We start from the raw sequence: 18225 nt of genomic DNA, 5'->3' as shown, positions 1-18225 counted from the left end.
CTTAAATTGTACTGCCATCTGATTCCTCCACACCATGGGAACAGAGTCTGGAAGTAGTTAAGTTTCCTAACCAAATAAATCCCACTTGACAACACTGCGTTCTAAGCATGAGTTTCAGGCCCCTGGTAGAGGCACTTCACTTACAGCAAGGCCTCCCAACAAACAATTCCTCTTTTCAGTTCTTGCTCAAAACAGATATGCAAACATATTCTTTCTGCAGAGCAGCAGTACAGTGGGGACCTCCCTTCATTGCGAGCCACTAAGAGGTCATGGATGATGTCTCCGGTGAGCCATCTATCTGATACTCCTCACTGAATTTGGGGCCAGGATCATTAGATAAAATCAACCTAGGACATGGACTGTAACAAAAGCCAGCAATCTGCAGAAGCTGCTATCCTAAGGAATCATCAAGATTCCATCACTTGAAAGATCAGTAGTGCAAATTAAACAAATCCTGTGCTTTTATTCATTTTGTTTGGCTACTCTTGAAATGGCCCATTCCAACCCCTATTCCCTGACTATTAAGGCCTTTATCTTTCAGGATATCCCTCAAAACCCAAGTCTCCCTTGGGTGTTCTCTCTGCCCCCACCACTGAGGGGCTTTCACCCTCTGCCCTACCTCAGCACTTCCTTTCCCCTCTGTAGTAGCTCTTACCAATTAAGAGTGCACATCCTACTTTCCATTTGTAGTGCCCAGTTTGTCTTCCCAAATAAGGTACAGGCTGGAGTTTGTTCTTTTCAGTGGCCTATTTCCCAGCGTGGAGCCTGGAACAGATTAGGTACTCAGTCAATATTTATTGTTGACATCGCCAGTAATTAGATGATGACAACAGGAAATATTTATCTTCTTGCATCTAGGTAAAACTGAACCTGATTAAGCAAGTCAGATAGTGTCTGGGCAACTCCTACAGCATTCCAATGGAGGAAAAATTCATGACTTATCTCAGCAAACACTTAGAACACCAGTATAGTTTGTTCAGTGATGATAAATATGTTTGTATTATCATTTTGTCTTTGATCTACTATTTGTTTTGCTGTGTTGGATTACAATATCTTGAACAGATAGATACTATTATTACCATTTTTTAACCTTCATTGTATTTAACAGAAGATAATAAACTGAGTAGAAAAGTAATAAATGATTGATTAATTCATTGAATCAGTTAATAGATGTTTCTTCAGCTTTCACTAACTGCCAAAGATATATTAACCAGAACAATTTTCTTTAAGGGTTCTCAGACCAGTAAGGGAGGCATTGCAATTTACTACAGTTTGTTGATTATGAATTTGAATCACAATGGAGACATTTACCAGGCTGAGATGGAAACAAGGAAGGAGTAAGGAATTCTGCCCCAGGAACTAGTTCACAGAGGAGTGGGTATTTGAGCTTCATTTTGAAAATACATTGGCTAACCAGAGAAGAAAATCTTTAGGCTGATGATTGCCTTTGAAAATGTTATCATTTCATACTTAAATACATCATGGCTGTGTTTGCCTGGCAAAGCTAACCCATAAAATGTCTTACATACTACTGCATGGGTCTCAACCTTGCTTACCGCATAATGATGTGAAGACAGCCATCTACAAAGCATCGGAGTACTGGGTTCTAGCTCAAGTATTACAACTACAAGAAAGTTTTCCCCCCTTTCTGAGTCTTAGTTTCCTCACCTGTGAAGTAGGTATGATAATCTCATTCAAATGAAAATTCAAGTAGAAAAGGATTTTAAGACTCTGATATAGCCCCTACATAAATTTTCTTTCCTTTGTTCTAGTGCAAATACTTTACCATTATTGGAGGTTTATCATGATCTAGTGCTTTAGTCTCACTTTATTCCTCTCCTTCAGGGAGCTCATTGCTTTCATGTTGAAAGAAAAATTACAGCCCCAACACTAACCTAAGGAGGAGTGGACAGAGCAATGGTATAAAAGAAGCAGTTAAAATATAAAATAATAGCAAGGGGCTGAAATTGCCCCTGACTGCCCATTGCTGCTTTAGTTTTTATAGTCCATTAAAACCTACAATCACTGTAATGTTTATGCATTATTGGGGAGATAAATTGCATAATTTTCATTTTGCAATTTAAATGTAATTATGATCTTACTAATGACTAAAACCTGAATTTGCTAGACTATCAGTTTTTCTAACCCTTGCCAAAATTATAGGTAATTACTTAAGGCTTACAATAATTATAAGTCCATCTCTTAAATAATTAATGTGCACTTTCATGGTACAAAACAGCTAGTAATCAAACGACCTCTGCTTACACTGCAAACCCATGCAATTAGGCCTATTGTGTAGATCTATGGAAATATACCCATTTGCAAAAGTCCCTTCAGTTGGCAAGCTGAAACACAGGGTTACTGTGTTTTATAGCATCAAATAAAGGAGAATTCCCCTGCTGCCACAAAGCTAGGAAAAGAAAGTGATCCATAAAGTGGCAGTAAATTCAATATTAATCTACATGGTACCATGGTAGCTGGTGGGAATTGAGCTGAGGAGGAAGAGGAAAGTGAGGAGTGCTTTCAGCACTGGACTTGCAGAAATGGGGAATGACCTAGTTCTCACAAAGGAATAAAGTGTAAGGGGTTGGGGAATTATCACCTGCCTTCTGTTCTCTCTTTTCTTCTTTAGGGAACATGCTAATTTCTTCGAATAACAAACATAGATCATTGTACTGGGCTTTGAAGACACAGGGATGAATAAGGTGAGGTTTTTGCCCTTTAGGGATTAACCCACTAATGTGTGTTATGAGATAGGCAAACAGAAAATTAGAATATATTCTGATAAGTGCTATGATTTTCTACAAAGTACTGGTAGCTATGAAAATGCTGAGCCATGAATAGTGTTTCTCACTATTCATTATTGTACTCACAAAGAGCTTTCAAAGGTTCCTGAGACTAAACTGATACAATCAGAAATGTTCCAGGGACCCTTATACTCACATACCCACTTCTGCCCCAGTGTTACGGTTCATGGTGAGTCAGAGCAATGACGATCATCTATTAGTTCTTGATTTAAGAACCGTTGGAAAAGGAGTTTGTAGAGCCGTCTCCTTCTCAACATTCTGTATTCATTATTTCTTTCTCAGCTCTTCCTCTCCTAATTATTCTCAACTCCACTACTCTCTCCTCCAAAAAGTCTTCTCCAAATACTATAGAGCCCCTTGACTTTTCCCTCTTCACATAACATTTAAGCTTATTTAAAGGGAGTTGCAATTGTTAATTTTTTGTGTCAACTTGGCTGGGCCACGGTGCCCAGATATAAGGTGAAACATTATTCTGAATGTTTCTTTGAGCTGTTATTGGATGAAATTAACACTTAAATTATTTGACTTTTAAAAACAGATTGCTCTCCCTAATGTAGGTAGGCCTCACCCAATCAGTTGAAGGTCTTAACAAAACAAAGACTGACCTCCCCCAAGCGAGAGGAAATTCTCAAGCAGATTGCCTTAAAACCTGAAGTACAAGATCAGCTTCTCCCTGGATATCCAGCCTGTTAGTCCGCCAGCAGATTTTGGATTTACCAGCCTTCATAATAGTATGAGCCAATTCCTTAAAATCAATCAATCTCTCCCTATTTATCTATCTTATATTATTAATCAATATATTATATTATTAATACTTCTTACTATTTATGTAATAGTTTATTATTAGAATAATGTTAATATGTTATTGTTTTATTTTATATATATATATATGTAGATGTAATTTTATATTTATACACATCCCACTGGTTCTGTTTTTCTAGAGAACTCTGACTAATATAGGTATTTTGGTTTAATGTCAGTAAATTTGACTATAGTCTTCTGCTCTGGGAAGAATTTGAGCCCTGTATCTCCAAGGCCTTCCTCTGGCTGGAGGAATTCTCAACCCTTCAGTTATGACTCTAGCATGGGCTTAAAATGATCCCATCTCAGGGATGCACACTCTGGAAAACTAAAATATCTTTAAGACTCAAAGTTTGGATTGATAACCAAATAAACAAGTCATTTGGGGGAATAGTGAAAAAACATGAGAAAGAAAGCCCTGCCCAGGTCCTGCTCAGGTGAAGTTGGGCTTCATGTATGTGTGCTCTTAAGAACCATGGCATTTTTCTGTTGTAGCTCTCATCATAAAGCATCATTTTTTAAGTCATTTTTGTCTCTTATCTGTCTTCCAGTGAGGCTTTAAAACTCCAAAAGCACAGTGAGCAACTGTTTTTCTAGTCTGCTCAATGGTTTAATAAATATGTGTTGTCTAAATGACTAATCAATTCTCAAAATGATTAGGTTGAAGATCTGTGACGAGATTTCTTTTTAATGACCCAATTCAAATTATCAACTTACCTCTATTACCAGTACAATTTCCCTTCACCCAAACCACTAAAATTCCAGCCAGTCTGACTTTCAATCAGGAAGTTACCATCCTCTTTGCAAGCCCATCTGTTCTGCTTTATCTTCTGCTCATCTATACACTCACCTCTTATCCATAGGCTGGTGGAGTCCAGTCTATTGTGTCCATAGAGGACACACTATATCAGAGCATAAGTGGCCTGAGTCAGAAGTGACCCAAAACTCTGTGAAGGACAGTCTTCCTGAACAACTGCTGATCAGATCTCCCCTATGGACCTTATAAATAACTTTATAGAGAAGCAGGGTGAGTAGCTGTCCAGTGAGGTGAGGTTTGGGAATCCTGGCTGCAGTTCTCTCTTCCTTCTCCATGACAAATGAATTTTCAAATTCATTATTAAGGTGCACTGGGAAAGAAAAAACATATGAAGACATTTCTGCCCGTTTCTTCTTTTTAGAATTTTCTCTTTTGGTCTGTGATTTAAGTAGTATCATGTGTGCCAGGAAGTTTTGTGGGGGAGTTATTAGTCCCCTTCTCCTTTAAATTTCAGTTAAAAGTTATTCTTTCATGTTATTGTACTTATCTGATTCAGGAACAGAGTCTGGTGACAGAAACAGTTGTAAAGGAGAGATGTTACTGTTTCTTATTACCCTGGCAACGCATCCTCCAATGACAAGGAAGGCATCTGTTCAGAAAGTGAAAACTGGTCAAGAGCAGGCAGGATCAGCCTGTATGAGCCTCCTCTTTGGGCACTGCAACCCTAACTGTGGCCTGACATTTAAGAGGACCCTGTGTTTAGCTTACATTAAAAAGTAAAATGAGAAAACCTCCTCTTTAGGATACCTAAATTCAGAAGCAACCATTCCATCTGAAGCAAAGGAAGTAAAATCTAAGATCCTGTATCAAAGTGGCCAACTGTGGGACCCAGATAGAGGGGCCCTATACTGCTGCTTCATTTTCCTCCCTTGGTGAATGTATAGAGTTCTTGATAAAATGTGATATGATATGATAGACCTTATCTCTTCTACAGAAAAAAAAAAATCTCTGATATTCAGAGAGTTGAGACTGAATTCCAAACCAAGTTTTTCACTCGTCACTTGTCTTCCTATGAAAGTCATTTTCTTTGTCTGGGCTACCTTTTTACAAAAGAAGGAGTTAAAAGACTCTAGTATTCGCAGTCTTTGATTCTAAGATCTGACTTCTTACCAGGACTTTGAGTAAATGGTGAGAGATTTACATTTCTTAACTATAATCAGCAGCTTAGTGAAAACACCATGGCTTTTGCAGCAGGGAGATGTCATATGTCTCCACCTGCCATGTAAGGGACTTGTGGGATGTAGGCAGCTAGGATTGCTGGAAATCTGCAGTTTCTGTAGAAGCCATCCAACATCATCTCATATTCACCAGGCATCTTTAGTTGTGCCCCGACCTGTTCTACACAAATAGCAGCCCCACGTCAGTTGTTCTCAAAGGGATGCCTGACAGATTTCCTCTCCTTTGGTAATAGGACTCCCCACTGGCCACATTGAAGTTCAAGAATCTGTGGGAAGAAACCTTATCGGTACTGTCGCCTTCACACCTCATCACCTTCAAGCAGAGTCTTACGCAAAGGACAGCACAGACTCTGTTGCCTACTGTGGCAAGAAATTGTCCTCCAGACAGCTGAATTTCTCATCACTCAGCATGTCACTCCACAGTGGAAACCAGACCCCTTGAATCCACAATGTGATGGCATACCAAAACCCATGAAGCATCTGCCTCTGGAATTAGAGGAATGGAAACCATCAGTTCCTAGCTGCTCCAGTCCCACCCAAACTCCTCATACCAAAGTTTTGAAAACCACTAGGTAGGCACACCATGCCCTTGAACCAGTAGAAGCTTGGCTGAGAACAAGTGGCTAAAGTGTAGGAGCCCATGGCAGACCCCTAGCTGCAGGAGGCCTCATGTGCGCTCGCTGAATTCTTATACCCCAGTTTCCTCTGCGTATGATTACTCCACTTTCTCAAAACCAGAGTGCCACTCTTAATTGTGGGCAAGGCTACAGACTTCTATATGATGGAGAGAAAGTATAACAAAGAATGAGTCTTAGAATCAGATGGATTTGGTTCAAATTCCAGCTGTAATCTGAGCTCTAAGGTCCTAGGCAAGTTACTAGATGTTTCTCAGTCTCAATTCTCAGTATAAAAAATTGAGATAATAACTTTCTGGTATAGTTGTTATAAGCATCAGAAATGGCTCTTAAAAGGGGCACATAGTAGGTACTTAACAAGAAAGACCTAATAATAATTACTTATAAATGCAGGCACTTCCAGGACTATTTTCAGTCCTATCCATCTAACGGGGCTTTCATGGCCTCTCTTGGTATCCTCTGACGGCTTTGCCAGTACCTTCCACATAATGTTTTCCCTCCCTAACCAACATGTTAGTTGATTTATTGCGATTGTATCTCAACTTCAGGTTGGCCTTCAGACACTATCATTTCACTTTCCTCCGACCCCGCTCTGAAACTGGCAGGCCAGGTACTCTCACCCACCTGGGTTTGGATCCCAGACCTTAGTCCATCAAGAAGCTGGCCCCTAGTCTGGCTCCTTTTTTCAGCAGTAGAATTTTGTAGCCATTTGCTACTTGGATGAGCCCAGACCTGAACCTCAATCCTCTGCTTGAACTCAGTCACTCCACCACTTAACAGGCCGCCTCTGAAGGAGGTGCGAGCTTATTGCCTATACCTCCAGCCATGTCTATTAATCCAAACCAGACTACCCCTTGCCTGTCACTATCCCAGTGTCTGCAAGGCCAGGAGGACTCTGTGTCAAGGTCCACTAGCTACAGCAGAACTGATGTCAATATGGACACTATTTGCTGCAAGCCTGAGCTGACCTCAGCTCTTCAAGCACTTATTGGACTGTTGGTTCCTCTCCCTGGTGGACCTTTTGGCTAGGTCTGGGCCTGTCTTTCTCTCTCCTCTTCAAATGCAGAGTGCTGACATTTTATTTGCTATTGGCAAGCCCAGCAAAACTATGATATTTCTAGGCTCTGTAATTTCTCCAGTGTAGCAGTACAAGACAGTAACCATAATTTCTTACCAAGGGGAGATCATATTAAACCTCCACCAGTTTCTGAATGAAGGAGCTGATGATTTAACTATGCACCCCTATTTGTTTTATAAAATGAGACATAGTGGACTGACTGAGGAAATCTCATGGAATAGACTACTATGCATTATATAAATGGATACCATTATTCTCATGCATATGGCTGGAAAAAGTGTCTTTTCTGTTCTCTGGGTCTTTTACAAAAATCGTAATCTAATTCAAAGCATTTTCTGAGAAATCCTTGTGTGAGTCTTCAAAGAATAAGGAAATATTTTAAGGACATTGAGCTCCAGGGTTTCTGTAGGTGAAACAATCATTTAAAGTGGTATCCCGGGTTAACAAAAATAAAGGAATAGCTTCTTTCCTCACCCAGCCTCCCAGTCTTTCATATGGATGGAGGTGCAAAGAGAATACAAAACTCTTTTCACTCACAATCCAAGGTAACTGGGCTACTAAAGATAATTTAAAGAAAACCTTTTAAAAGTAAATGGATTCTTTTTATTAAAGAATTTTTTTCTAGCCTCATTTTAGTTGTTTATTGTAACCCGTTGCCCCCAACTAACAGACATTTCTACTATGCATCTCCTTTGTGTCACTGTAGTAACCTCTTGACCTTGGTGGAATAAAGCTTCTTCAGGCTTCCGTTTCCCTTCCACATGGCTAGAAAGAGTTCTCATTTCGCTTGTCATCTTGTGTCAATGACGGTCAACCAGGTGGGCTCCTCAGGGACACACTGTCAATAGCAGGAATAGAGATTCCTAGAGCTGCTAGAAAATAAAGATATGGTGTCAAGAGAGTTGGCAGTAATAGAACCTGTGCTGAGTTCAGCATTGACTCTGCTGCTGTACACCAACCCATTTCCAGAGCACCTGACTCTTCTTCCCACTTCCCTTCTCCTGCCTGCAGCTCAGTGGGTACCTCTGCATCCAGTAACAAGATAGTTACTTCAAGATAGTTAATAATAATTAGATTAACTTGAACTAGCAAGCCAAGCATTGCATTCCATTTCTGAACATGATCAACAAGTCTTTATGTCTTCCAAAGTCTAAACACATTTATTTCCAGCCTACTTTTCATTCTCACAGTAAGGAGTGTTGTGGCAGGGATTAGGTTCGATCATGGAGTCCCTTTTCATTGTGCTCCCTGATGGTGGTAGACACTGTGCACAGAGGGTCAGGGCAGGGAGTCATTAACTCAACCTGGATATCCACCACAGGCCAAGTGCTTTCCAGAGCTTCAGATGCAGGCTTCCCCTTTAGTATGATAAAAAGTCATTTACTTCAGAGTTGGGTTTTCAGGGCAGTGTTAGATGAAGAAAAGAACAAAAAACATAGCAGCAGGGCTGGTTGTACAGGAGGCTGGGGATCAGCTGTGACAGAAAGGCCCACAGATCACAGTCTCAACCTGGAGGAGGATGTCGCATTCTATTGGTTTAATTAAACTTAATTCTACATTCATTTTCTAAATTGTGACATTTAAAATTTTAAACTAGATGTAAAACATTTTCATTTTGTCATAAAAAGTGTCAATCTTTATAAGAAATAGAAACATTTCCCCCCCATCAACCCCCCAGAACTCTGTAACTGTCCCTTTAATTAGTCACTCATTTATAAATCTATCTTGTTCTCAAATCCCCACGCACTTGGTACAGTAGTTCATTAGCACAGGAAGAGGCAATTTAGATTTCCTCAGATAATAGCATCTGTCGCTAATCAAATTGAGGCAGGATCTGCAAATCTAAAGCCAGACAAGCTGGTGTGGGGGAAGGTCACAACAGAAAAGATCATCTTTAAAATTACGGTCCCACATGCTCAGTGTATGAGGCCACTCTAATGTCAATCCATGTTCATACGAAGCTTGTCAAATCCTGTCACCATACCTAAAAGCAATAGAAAGTCACTGTCAATATACTCTCTGAAATCCATGCATTCATTACTCATACAATTAATATTGATTGAACTCCCATCCTATTGCCTCATGCCAAGCTGTAGAGCTGCAAGAGGAGAGAGAAGACCTAGGGAAGACATTCTGAATCCTGTGTCCTTCAAGGTGAAGACAGGTGAGACCACATATATGCCTGTGCCTGAATGCCACCAGCCACCACCACCACATGTACTTGGTCATTCGGGCATTCATTTATTCTTTGGGAAAGTACAATAAGACAGACACCATGTGGGCACCAGAGATACATCTGTGAACAAACCAATGTCCCTGCCCTCAGAGAGCTTACATTCTTGGGAATGGTAGGCCAGCTATATACAATAAAGTAGTAAGGGTGCTATGAAGACTATAATGAAATAGATTGAGAGAGGCATGGAGCAGCGAGGGTGCTGATCTTGTTAAAGTGATCAGGCAAAATTTCTGAGAAGATGGACCTTTTGAGCAGAGACCATAATCGATTGAGGGAGTGAGATCTGAGATCCATGCAAAAGTACTCAGAAAGACCCTAAAAACTTGAGGTAAGAGGCAGAATAAAGGTAGTCTGGCTTTGGAGTCTACATTCTTACCCACAATACCATCCTATCTGTTCTGCTCTTCCCATTAGTGACAATACGAATGGACATTGAGGGCATTACGTTAAGTGAAATAAGACCAGAACTCATAGATACAGACTGGGTGGCAACAGATTGGTGGTTGACAGAGGCGGGAGCTAGAGGGTGGGCAAAATGGATGAAGAGGATCAAAAGGAACAAACATCAATTATAAAATAAATAAGTCATGGAGCTGTATAATGTACATATAGTTAATAATACTGTATTTTATATTTGAAAGTTGCTAAGAGAGTCAATTGTAAAAGATACTAAAAGTTCTCATCACAAGAAAATTATAGTGATGGATGTTAACTAGACTTATTCTAGTGAACATTTCACAAATATTAAATCATTGTGTTATACAACTGAAACTAATATAATGCATGTCAATGATATCTCAATAAAAATAAATAAATAAAATAACAAAGCTGACTGGAGATGAGGCAGTGTTTATTTCCATGATCTTCGGGGCAGCTTCTAGGAAACTCAAGCCTTCGAGGGGAGTATGGTGGCAAAGTGGAAACTTAAAGGAAGAGGAAGCCATGCTGAGGTTGGAGGGAATGCAAGAGAGCACAGTGACCCAGAGCCCCAGAGAGGAGAGTCATTCCAGACAGGTGTGAGTAACTGTGCCACACAGTGCTGAACCTTTGAGTCAAATGAGCAAAGAGAAGTGGTAGTTGGATATGGCACAATGAAGATTGTTGCTGACTTTGGCAAGAGCAGTTTCCGTAGGTGGTGAAGACAAAGCCTGATGGTTGTGAGTTGAAGAGAGACTGTGAGACAAGTAAGTGAGATGGCAAATAGCGACAACGTTGTTGAGGATTTTGGCTATAAAAGGGAACAGAGACATGGCATAATGACTGAAGGAAAAGGCAGGAAACAAGGAGGGCATTTTTTAAAAGATATGAGTTGTTACAGTATCTTTATAAGCTGATAGTGATGGCTCTGGAAAGAATGAGAAAGCCAATGGTGAAGAGAGCACAATAATTGCAGGAGGGGAGTGTGTTCAAGTGGTGACATTTGTCTTTGATAGGTGCAAGACCATTTCATTTGCTCTGTAAAGAGGGGAAACAGAATGTGCATAACATGCAGCCAGGCAAGTAGATTACATGGTGATAAGATTGGGTTGTTTTCCCACTGCTTCTATTTTCTCAGTGAAATATGACTTCAGACCAGTCTGAGGAGGAAGGGATATAAAAGGTTGGAAGATGTGAGATAATCAACTCTGCAAATGCAATAGGACACTTGGGCAGTGCCGAGGTTCAATTTGTCATAAATTTAAAGGGCAAGCTGTCAACCCTGTTGCGTGGTTCTCTCTTAACATGTTCATTGGCTGGGCATAGAGAAGAGGTTCAAAATTAAGCTGGAGGTAGTTAGAATGGAGGGAGAGAGGAGTTGGTATAGTTAAAGATGTGTGCAAGGAAGGGATGATAAGGACGGAGTATGGAATTTAAGCTGAACCAGGAAGGAAGTAAATATACAACGGATAGAACAGAAAAGTGGCAGTCAATGGATCAGAGGACCCAATGTCATCAAAATAGGGATAAAAGAGGAAATGAGCGGGGAACATGATGATTGCCACAGTGGTGGTGTCCTCTGCAGGTGGAAATCTTCTCTCATCTTAGTTGTAACACTAAGGACTGTCTTTGTCTTGCCCATGTACTAGGGCTAGTTGAAGATAAGAAATGGGATCAGGATAAATGGAGTCCTAGGAAGTTACTGGCTAATTTAGGAAACCCTAACAGGTCAGCTTTGACTGATCTGCACTAAAAATTTGGATAGAAACAAAAATAAGTTGAATGAGGAATAATGAGGTAAATCTGAGGAAAATCTGAGGGAAATAAGGAGGTAAATCTGGAACCAAATGGGGATTAAAAGTTTATTCAGAGCCGAGAATGTGAAGGTAGAAGTGAGTGGAAGTCAGAGGTATAGAAGGATCATGTAGTACAGACATATCCATATGTACAGTTGTCAATGCTCAAAGGTCTGGACAGTCTTCTAAATCTGCCAGTGTCCCAGCCAGATCCATACTCAGGCGCCTCTGCCCTTAGATCTCAAAGGCACACAGTATGTCTTTTGATAGCAGTAAGGTGTCACAGTCCCATTGAAAGTGAACAGTATGGTGGGGTAGAGGGTAGTGGAGCCACACCAGGTCAGCACCCTCTGGACAGGGCCAAACTGGGCTATATAGCTGGTAGAATAATAATCATTTCTGAAGGTTCAAGTGAGAAACAGGCCATATACTCCACTCCTCTCAACTCAGCATTTATAGGGCAATGAGATGGTTAAGGTGATTAAGCAAATTAAAGGCAGCTGGGGACACTGAATTCTAGAGACAGCTCTGCCACAAAATGATTAACTAATTAATTAATAATTTGATTTCAGTGGATCCAATACTGCCAAGGAATGCTGGGAAATTTTATAGTCTAGGAAAGTGTATTTTAAGTATTAGTGTGTGTAAGAATTACCCGGCAAGCTTGTTAAAGTTCAGATTCCCTGGCTTGGAGAGTCTAATTTAGCATGTCAGGAACAGGTTACGGGCATTTCATTTTTAACCAGTTCCCCCCAGGTGACAAAGATACTGCTAAAACCTGAACTGCTGTTTGAGTAGCACTGGTAGAGGAGGAATAATAGAAGAAAAAGGTGTAATCAGGGACACACATAGTCGAATGATATGAAAAGGAGAGGAAGAGGCTGAAAGTCATTACCAGGGACCTCACAATCTGTTTGTGAAGTTGGCCCTTAGTCATTTTTTCAAAACTTACGGCACAGTATTTTGAAGTGGGAGGGATGACAGAAAGAGAATAATGCTGCAGGACTGTTATTTTGTCTGCAGGTTGCAGGCAAGACTGTTTGGAATTATGAAAGGAAGACTAGAATTAAGGTTATCACTCACTGAGAAATGGGAGGATTATAAAGACATGGAACAAAGAAAGGGCAAGGAAAACAAGACAGTACCGTTGAATCTGAGAAATGATGAAAAAGAACAATAGGGCTGAGTGACAAATTAGTTGAAAAGGCAAAAGTGGAAGAGAGCCTACAATGACTCTGAGGCTTTTTGACCTTCTGAATCTTTTACCTTTGGGACAGGATTAGAGAAAAATCACCAGAAATATATCTTCTTCTATTTTGGGCATGAAATAAAGTTTTCTAGATTCTTACTTTGAAAGAAAGAATCAGAGACAAGCATTAAGAAGTTAATTTGCAAAAGACTTCTAGTTTATCAATAAAAAAACTTAACCATTATTTAAAGTAAAATCCCACAAAATTACCAGTTTTACAGTTAATCCATTCTTGGTGGAAAATGGTTCTGACTTGATTATCGTATCCACAAACGTTATGACATATCCTTAGATATCAGAATTATAAAGTCAGAAATCAGCTTGTTTTGTTGTGAATCTGGAACATAACAGGAAGTGCTCAAGGAGAACCTCATTATTTTTAGTTTTCTTTGGTTGCAAAGGGTGCTTTTCTGTTTTTTTATTTTTTTGATTTTATCTTCTGATGATGGGACTTGATATGCATGATAACTCATACTAGTGCAAGAAATGCTTGCTTTGTTCTGTTTCTACATTTTTGTTCTGACTAAAGAGACAGTGACGTACAAGTGGAAAGAGCCATGAACTGGGAGTCAGGAGACCTCACATAGGGACATGACAAGTCCTTAACCATGTACCTCAGGTCCCTCTTAACAAGGGAATTAGCGTCAGAGGCTCCCAGGTAGCTTCCAGAGCTGACAACAAATATGTACACTTGTGCAGGAATTACAGCACTGTCACTGATATCTTAGCAGGTACTCCCTTCCAAATACATCCTATTTCTCCAGAGTATATCAATCACATCATAAACTATATTCTACAAGGCTACCGAGGTTGCCAAAATCCTGCCTTTCCCTCCCCGCCCCTTCTCTCCTCTCCTCTCCTTGCCTCTCATTTTTTCCTTCCCCATTCCCTTCTCTTATTTTCTTCTCTGCCCCTCTTTTCTCACTTCTTTTTTTTTCATTTTTTTTTTAAATTCCTGTAACTTTCTCTTTCTCACTTTCCTCTTAGGCTCTCTTTCTTGCTTTCTCTTTCTGCACAAAAATAATAGAAATTTCCCCTGTGTGTGCCTAAGGAGTTCTCCTATATCTAAAAATGTCCTTGATAAACTGCTACCAGTAGGTGAAATGCCAACATTTGAGGTCCATCCTTATGTGTGGAGACACTGTCTACAGAAGCTCTTTATGAAAATGTGAGTCATCCCAACAAAGTGAAGTTGTCATACATCTATCGTTTGATTTTTGCTAATTTATCAGATGTCCATCAGTCATTTCATTGAACACTAAAGTGTTGGAAGGCAGATGAGATACAAGGCATTGCTGAACTGAGCCAGGCAGGCAGTGCTGGTCCCTGGCTGGTCATGGCTATGGAGCCTGCATTCTCTTTTTGAAAGAAGAGACAAGTTCTAACACTGTGTCCATGTGTAACTGAGTTACCATTTGCTCAGTTCTTAGCTTCCTCAACTACAAAATATGTGAGAAAAGATTCCCATGAAGCTTCAGAATGATGGCTTACAGAGTACATGGTAGAGGGGAAAGAATAAGAGAGAAGAGAATAATGTAAGCAAACCTACTTCACAGTTTTGCTCAAGACCAGCCATGTAAAAAGGACAAGTTCCCCACAGGTAGGCAATAAATCAAGATAGTCCAGATTTATGCCTAGAATTTCAGCTTAGTTATTAGTAATGCCTCCTTCACTTTCAAAAGTATTATAGTGTGGATAAAAATTTATATGCCCATCCATTCATAGTGAATGCTTCCTAATTACTCAGAAGAACAGACATACTCCTGCCTATACCATGCAGCAGCCTTTTATAAACTTATTTTTTCTTAACTGAAGCAAATAAAATCTAGCCCACTTCATTTGACTAAGATACACACATACAAAGCAGTTAGGTAACTATGTGGACCACTAGCAGCCCTTATCCCAAATCAAGAATCCCAACTGCATTCTTGCATCCAGAGCTTCACACTAAGAGAGCTGACATTGACCTTTGGTTAATAGTCTCAGGGTACAACATACCGTAAAAAGTTCAAAGCAAAAAAGCTTTACGCTTTGAAGCCAATGTGGATGAAATAAGTTTAGGATAGAAAGGCTTAAAACAGAAAGTGACAGAAAGGCTTCAACATCAGGTATTGCTGTGGAAAATCTTGATGAATGTTTGGGGATTTCTTAACCCAGGCACTTGTGACCAATCTACATTGATGACTGTCATCCATGAGGTTACAAGTGGGGAGATCCCACTTCCCTCTCCTCTGGTGGCAGCCATAAAATTTAGTCTTCTCATTGGTCAATGAACAGGCATCCACCCACCTCCTTCTCACTCTGAAGAATTCTTTTCCCCAATAGGACAATAATTTCCTCATTCGGTTTGCAAGACCTCCATTTTATGAGGTATTGGAGGCTCAAAGCAGCTATCTACTGTTCCAAACAACCTACACTTTCATCTTCAGCAGAGGATCTCCAGCCCCTTTTCAAACAAGCATTATTACAACCATTTTATAAAACGCAGACAGAGAAAGCTCCCTGGTGCCTCTTTGGAATGGTCTAGAATGGCAGTCTTCTCAGCAGGCCATAAAGAGGGACCTCTCCTTTCCTCCTTCCCACCCACTCCTTACTCCTGGAAAGAGCCAGGAGGGCAAGAAACCCAGTGGCTGAAAGCCATAAACCAAAAGAAGGCAGTCAGGAGGAAGTCATAAAGGGTGGGGTGGTAAGCTAATCACAGCCCCCAAAGATATGTCTATGTCCTAATCTCCAGAACCCACAAGCATTTCCTTACATAGTAAAAGAATCTTTACAGATGTGAATACACTAAGAAGCTCGAAACGGAAACATTCTCTTCAATTATCTAGGTGGCCCCTAAATGCAATCATATGTATTCTTAGAGAAGGGAAGCAAAGTGAGAATTCACACACATGCATGCACACACGTAATGCACACATACATGAAGAGGAGATAGCAGAGAGTGGCCATGGAAGCAGAGATTGAAGTGATGTGGCCACAAGCTTGAGAATGCTGGCAGCTGGAAGCGGGAAGCTGGAAAAGGAAGGGACTGGGTTCTTCCCTGGAGCCTCGGGTAGGAGCACACTCCTGCCAACACCTTGATTTTGCCACAGTGAAACTGATTTCAGAATTTGGCTTTCAAAACTGTAAGAGAATACGTGTGCTGTTTTAAGCTATCCAGTTTGTGGTGATTAGTTACAGCAGACACAGGAAACTACCACAGGCTGTCATTGCAGTGCCTGAGATATAAAACCAGAAGGGGCTGATCCAGAGAGGTGGTGGTGCTGGGGAAGGACCAGGGCAGACAAGACTGAGGGAGCTGGAATCAATTGCATGTCGAGGAGACTGGCTTTGGAATTGAAGAGCTTGTGGTCCATCTCTGGTTTTCCACTTACCAGCCATAACATGCTAGGCATCTCTTAGCCTTAGTCCCAAATCTTTAAAAAAAAAAAAAAAAGATAATAATAGCCAACTTTCAGGGTTGTGGTAAGAAATGTGAGAGTTAAAATGAAAAATGTCTTACACGTGGTAGGTGCTCATTAAAAAGTCATGACTGTTGATGTGCAGGAAAATAAATTTATTTTAAGAGTGGCAGAATTCATCTTCAGGTGAGAAGTGATTTTGTTCGGGAAAACACTGTGATGCCTTTTTTGGATGTTAGTGGGAAGATACCTCCTCTTTTCTGTTCCCTGCTCTCCTAGCCCATACCCCATATGACTCCAATGGGTTAGAGTAAAACATAAAAAAACAAACATGTCAGCCCAATAAGAAAGGATAAAATTAAAGTTTCCAAAAATGAGAAATTGTTGAGAGGTACGTTGAGGTACTAATCTATGATACCTATGAATGTGGTTTTATTTGGAATTAGGATCTTTGCAGATGTAATCAAGTTAACAAGAAGTCATATTGGATTAGGGTAGGTCCTAATCCAATGACTGATGTCCTTATACAACAAGAGAAATTGGGCACACAGAGGATAGATGGACATGCGAACCAGAGGAGACACACGGTATGTGATGACAGAGGCAGAGACTGAAGTGACATAGCTGTAAGCCAGAGAAAACCAAGGATTGATGGCTGCCATCAAAAGCTAGGAAGAGGCCAGGAAGGATTGTCCCCTGCAGGGTTTAGGGGGAGTATGGCCCTGCCAACAGCTTGATCTCAGACTTCTAAAGATGGTAAATTTCTGTTGCTAAGCCACCCAGTTTGTGGTTCTTTGTTATGGCAGCCCTACTGGGACCAGAGACAAGAAGACAAGAAATGTTTTGCCAAAACAGGCATTTCTCTGTCAAACCAGGAAAGCAGCTGGCCTGTAAAGAATCCCTACTGGTGGGGATGGCCCAGGAGCTTTCATGAAATGTATTGTCCAACACTCATTTCCAGAGGCTTTGCTGTGAGACTAACCTTCAGAGAATCTTCTGTTCCACACAAATACCCTTAGGTTTACCTGTTAAGGAAATCAAGCACTGTGGTGTTAATTTGCTTCCTCTGGGTAGAGAAAAGAGAATGCCCACTGGGGTGAGACCTGGGCAGGGACAGGAGATCAGAATAAGAGGGGGCCACAAAACATAGACATGTAGCCCCTTCAGAATCCCAGAGATTTTGCAATAGGGATGTTTTTATTTTCCTATTCAAGGGCAAGGTGACAAGACAGGGCCGGGAGACTTGGGATTCCACAAGGAGATAGACAGTATGGACTACATTTTTATCAATCTTATGGCCTGAAGATAAATGAAACAGGGGTCTAAACCACCAAATGTGTGACAATGAATTGAACAAATGTTGATTTTTCCATTTCCATGATTCCTCTACACTCCTTCTCTGCTGCTCTTCACTGGTTTAAAAGGCCACAGTGCTCTGACTCTGGCCTGGCAGGGACAGCTTTGCCTTGTGGGTCCCCACCAGATCTTCCCTCCCTCTGGAGAGCATCACTGCTCACAAGAGGGCGCTTACCTCCTGGTGCTTTTCCTGGAAATCCTCCCACAAGGCTCATGTGCCCGGTGCCTGACCTTGACCGTGCTTAAGAGAACATGGGATCAAAGGAATGAAAATGCTCCTTTCTGGTACTTCAATCAGCGAGAGAAGCAATTAAAATATGAATTAATCTAAGTGAGATAAAAATGTAGATGTAGAACAAGTGCATCTCGATCACCTTGAACCTGCTCTGCACGCAGTTTAGCTCCTGTGATTAAAGACATTTTCATGCCATTAAAAACCTTCTCTTCTAATGTT

The sequence above is a fragment of the Rousettus aegyptiacus genome, unplaced genomic scaffold, assembly GCF_014176215.1.
Source record: "Rousettus aegyptiacus isolate mRouAeg1 unplaced genomic scaffold, mRouAeg1.p scaffold_m13_p_8, whole genome shotgun sequence".
Taxonomy (NCBI): domain Eukaryota; kingdom Metazoa; phylum Chordata; class Mammalia; order Chiroptera; family Pteropodidae; genus Rousettus; species Rousettus aegyptiacus.
This window is presented reverse-complemented; position numbering follows the sequence as displayed.